The sequence below is a fragment of the Mercenaria mercenaria genome, chromosome 8 (genome assembly GCF_021730395.1).
Source record: "Mercenaria mercenaria strain notata chromosome 8, MADL_Memer_1, whole genome shotgun sequence".
In the NCBI taxonomy this organism is placed as follows: domain Eukaryota; kingdom Metazoa; phylum Mollusca; class Bivalvia; order Venerida; family Veneridae; genus Mercenaria; species Mercenaria mercenaria.
Genome location: NC_069368.1, coordinates 64,365,802 through 64,371,801, shown reverse-complemented (window position 1 = coordinate 64,371,801; position 6,000 = coordinate 64,365,802).

The window sequence follows — 6,000 nt, the reverse complement described above, 5'->3', positions numbered from 1 at the left end:
AATCATAATTAAGATAGCACAATGTCCATTAAGAACCTTTTTCACCGTTCAGATCTGAAAATTTGAACAAAATAGCTTTTTTTCAAGAGTTATTTTAAGTAAGCCACCTAGGGCATACTTAGACGGTATTTACAACGTCAGAATCGGTATGAGTCGCAAACCATAGCGTGTATTTTCAAGTCATTAATGCAACAAAATTTGCATAATTTTCTCTTATAAGTATCCCGCCCCCTTAGCTCATAGGTAAAAAGGGGTTGGTCTACGGATTCGGGGGGCGCGGGTTCGATCCCCGGGCGGGGCGATGTTCTCCCTGACTATTTGATAACGCATTGTGTTGAAAACATTGCCTCCCCTTGATACAGGGGGAAGTTTTGGAGTCTTGCGGAGGACGGTTTGTACTGGTCAGAACCAGGGAATATGGTTGGTTAACTCCCGCCGTTACATGACTGAAAAACTGTTGAAAAAAAGGCGTTAAACCAAAAACAAACAAACAAACTTACTAAGCATCATCCGTTTAAATATTAGGGACCGTTTAAAATGATTTGACAAAAACAACTTACTTTTAGTTTCATCACACGTCCACCTGCACATCTCTATATCTCCATGATTCATTGTCACTTTGGGGTTTCCGGGGCCATGACAAAAGAAAAAAAAATGCTTTGTAAAATATGGTTACAAATAATTGTACAGTTTTTTCAGCTCTAGCTTCATAACTTACACAATAAGGGAACCTAAACAAAAACTTCACCAAAACCACCGACAGCAAAAATGCAACCCTCAAAAAAGATAAGCAAAGAAATTTTTAATGCAATGTTTATTAAAAGGGGATATAGTTTTAACAAATCGTTGAGTTTTTACACGAAAATTTAAAAGCAACAAAAAAAAAAAAAGAAAGGGTTTTTGGTGGTCCTATAAGGCAAAATATTTCCTTATTTTCATTGATGTGATTTCGGTACAAAGTTACGGCGTATTTTAAAAAGGGTTAAGAACTTTTTTTAAATGCTATTGAGTTCTTTTAAAAAAAAGCTTTGTTTGTTATAAAATTTGAGTTTTTAGAGTATTTGAATCAGATTTCCGCTTTCATCAAACGGAACGGGACCCCCCCTGTGCCCCTCAAGTAATTTTTCCTTTTTGTACAAAAAAAGGAAGTTTCACATATCAGTTACCGTGTATCACCACATTTTTTTTTGTAAAGCATTTTACATTTCCTATACACACATCAATACATTTTACAATAGTCCAATAACAGTTATTTTTTTATTGTTTAAAATTAATATTTACATATTTTATGAACCATGGTCACTGACATTTTATTCCCATTTGAAAGACAGTAATAATAAAGTACGATGATATGTCAAGAAACATTTAAGGAAGATAATTGTTAATTCCATTGATATTATAATAGCTCATAGATATACAGTGTACTGATGCATACCGAATTTCTAGTTTAATTAGAATTTCGACACAATTGCGACATACAAATAGATATTCACTATACGGTCACATTAAATTAGAAGATAAAATAAATAGTCGATATTTTAGGAACGGTTGAGCACGATTATGTAATGAAGAAAAATAGCTCCTGTTGAAAACTGTATATTTAACATCATATATCCTCTGATTTATGACGCATTTGTTATATAATTGAAGTGAGGAAGAGGGTTACATGATATACATGCTAGGAAAAGGTTTCATGAAAATCAAGAATCACCAGTTGTCATCGTAGAAAAGCAGTAAACACGTTCCATTTGCAGTTGACAGTTTCCATACTGTCAAGTTGTGACATAAACTAGCCCAATTGGGAATCAAATACGTTTTGTCATGAAATTTTGAATTAGTATTTTCTTTACCTGTGACATCATTCTGAGGATATATCAATTTCTTACCAGTCTGTTACAATGGGAATGAAGTATTGCGAGTTTGTTCATGAAAAGGGGACTGGTGCTATTCCATAATTATACAAAACGAAACTTGTAGGTCAACAAGTTCTGTGTCAGCTAGCGAAATTTCTTTAAGCATATCGGACATTTTGGTGTATCGAGTTTGAGATAAGATAGTGGAACCTTTGGAATGAAATTGTTATAGCGGAATTCCGCTAAGGCGTAGACTTCTGCTTATACATCACTTGACTTGGAAGCAGACGAAACAGTTTATTTGATAATTCCGCTAACGAACATTTTACATAGATTATATGAGTTAACGGAATTTTCTAAGACAATGCTAAGCTGGTCAAACATTATAAAAATAGAAGTTAAGGTTTACTGTTTCAATATAAATACTGTAGCAATGATTGAACTCTTCCACTCGTTTATACTACATAATTTTATTACACGTATTTGTATCGCTAGACAGATAACGTAGCGATAGCATACTGAAAACATTACGAATACCTGTATCTACCCCGCATTACGCTCAGGTGTGGAGCAAATCAAACTAAATGAAACGTTACGAACCAGTTAAATGAACTGGATATTATTTTCGGCTATCTAAAAAGTAGACATTTGAAATTTTGATAAGCTGACATTTTTATGAAAACGTTCAGTGCTAGGAACTATTATGTTCTTTTCTTTAGATAACATGTGTAACTATAAAAAGTCGGGATAATAAATGCAAAATTACTTCTAAATAATTTGCTATCAACAAAGAATCTACAATGTCTTTTATTTCTAGTTGTGATTTAAAAAAAAAAAGATATTGCATTGTGCAATCGTCTACATTCCGATGAACAAAGTCCAACATGTTTTTTTAAAAATATGGAAATTTACTCCTGTCGATTACATTGTCTTCCAAAGCCCAGTCAATAGTATATTAATGCAATATTTACATGCTGGTATATAATGTATTAAATGTAAACGGAACAATTATAAGTGCCTAAGCTGCACTGAATACGTTTATTTTCTACAAATTATATGCATAAAGATAGATACAATATTTTTATTTGTACACAGACAAATTGGAGTATAACTATTTATCATATATCTGTTTTATTTATCCATTCTTTTACGTTTATTTGCAACAAACAACATCCTTACAATATATGACATATTGAATGCACGAACGTACCAAAAACGCTGTATTTTTCCAGTATTTGGACGGTTCAATATTTCCATGTTAAACATACGATAAAACCCGAATCGCGTGAAAATGTTCGGAATGTAATTATAAATCGGATGAAGTAGGCGCTCTATCTACAGCGTTTGATTATGGATGGACAGATTAGTAAGCTTTACAATGAAACTCTCGTTAATACATGAAACATAATTCTTAGCATATATCCATGTACACAAAAGAAATATTTACGCACAAGAAACAGTGTCTGTAAATAAAGATAAAATCCAGAAATTACATAAATTATACAGCACCACCGAAATATGTTTAACACAAAATATGAGTCATGAATTAAAAGAGTTGAATAAACGATTAACTGGTGCATTTCCAGACGTTGGTATCATTTGAAACCATACAAATTCTTATTGATACACTGTCTTCTATATCTTATCTGTAAAGTTTTACATATAAACACTTCAAAATGTGGTCAGGTTAAATCAAATAGTACAAATTAAATCCATAATATATTCCACTATAGAAAATCCTGAAAATGATTCTTTGTAGACTAAAACTAAAAACATTGATGATTTAATAGTGCCTGTTTAGAATTCAACTGTTACGCAATGAGTTTTAGAATAACACAATGTACTTATTATCTTCCGTTTTTCTTCAATCAACTCAATTCTAGCAGTAATTTATAATACTTCCTCTGACCTTATGTACTTGTGTAGCTAAGATTCCACAGGGATCAAATACTCTACTAGGTTCAGTCAGGTGATTCACCTGGATGGAACAAACTGACCGTTTCTTGACCTCACTCGCATTCATGTATTTTAAGGAAGCTCCTCCTACAATTCATGTGTAGGGCCTACACCAGACTAGCTTATGAAATACTGTTCTACTTTTACGTGGACAAATATTTATGTTTTCCATTATTGAAGCAGCGAAAGTTGTTTCAACCAGCGCCCTTTAAAGGATTTCGAGTAGGGTTAAATTCGGCGATAGACTGGCCATTTGACCGATGATAAAGAATTCGTCATTAAATTTTAGTTTTAAATATTTTTTCTTTGATTCTGTGTAACAGAGAAAAATGCCAGTCTATTTTAAAAAAAAAAATTCTGAAGGAACGGATTGTAATATGATATTAGAAATATGCTTTAGACTGGCTATATTCACAATTTTAAAACAAACGTTTTGAAAAATATTATACAACGGTCTAGGAGTTAGTCTAAATTGACATTTGCGAAGACATATTTTCGGGTGTAAATAATGTCATGATATTGGTCCGTAGGACATTTAGACAGAAACGGTTAATGGAGGAGCAAATGAAAAGGGCAAGGTAGATATCCAAACAAATATATTCTTACAATACATTTTTCTCTCATTCCATGGCATACATGACAATATGAGGCACACTATTATAAAAATACATAGTGAGGTATGTTGTTCAACGTGTCAAAGATTGGTGACTTTTTCATCCGAGGATTTTTTTTTCTCACTTCAGTTTCTCATTAAAAAAGTAGGTACCGTAAGATGAAAATGTATTCTTACAATACTTTTTTTCTCTCGTTTCATGGCATACATGACAATATGAGACACACTTTTATAAAAATACATAGTGAGAAATGTTGTTCAACGTGTCAAAGATTGATGACTTTTTCATCCGAGAATTTTTTTTCTCACTTCAGTTTCCCATTAAAAAGTAGGTACCGTAAGATGAAAATGTATGATGAGAACTAAATCCTTAGGCCCCGTCTACACCAAAGCTTAACTTCCCTTATTTTTCTGCCAACTGCTTCATTCTGTCAAGTATTGATAGGTTTGCAACATAAACATTAGTAATAATTATTCACTAAGACAGCCAGTCGACTCCGTTATATTTACTTAAAATCACCCATAAAATTTCGATTACACCATGGCAATATAACTACCATTAACGCTCCCACTAGAGCCTTCAATGACTCCATTTTAAGGCAATGGTACAGAAATACCCCGACTAAATTTATATCCTGGCTGTTCTTTTCAGAGCATCTCAAATAACTACTGTTAATTCTGGAAATTCATCAAATAAAAGGTTTTATATTTGATTTTTTAAACTGTCCAAAAATGTCAGTTGACCCCGTCTGTCCTTAATGTCATATATATTAATTCTCTCTTATTTTCTTTAGTCTATTTGGGCATTAACGCTTTCTTACTGGCTATGAAATAATGGTACAAATGTATTTTTATCACAAGCCTAACTTTGTAACGATTGCCGGTATGCGATCCGTTGTCGATTTACATTCGAAAAATATTAAACTGTAAAACTTGAAGACAGTTCGTTCAAATGTAATTTTCTGATAAAATGATTTGCTTGATTTTACCAGATATATTTGTCGACGCTCGACGATTACAACACTTTCCTTTAAATATATAAACAGCATGAAAATAGTATATCGGATCCTTTTATCTGAAATTACTATTTTACACTAATTAATTTAAAGGTGAATCCTGAAACACACTATACCAATTTAGACATCAGTCTCCAGATCTCATTTATACGAGATCGCGAGTTGAGCGAAGAGCCTGTTCTATCCAAATAATGCTGAGCATATTATTGGATCACATCTTTGGTACGCGACCAGGGATCGAATCCGCGACCTTCCGCACCGAAAGCGGGCGATCTTACATTAGACAAAATTAATTCACTAAAATGATCTTGCTGTTACACTATGTAAATTTAGGTGCATGAATCATAAATTACCTATAGAAAAAGGAAGATTTTACAATATTGCCAGAGAACAAAGAATCTGTCAATTATGTGATAATAGCCTGTTAGGCGATGAATTTCATTACCTCTTTAATTGTACATTCTTTAATAAAGTTAGAAAAAAAATATATTGATGGCTACTATTTTAAACGTCCTAATGCTTTTAAATTTTTCAAACTTATGAATTGTGAAGATAGAATGAA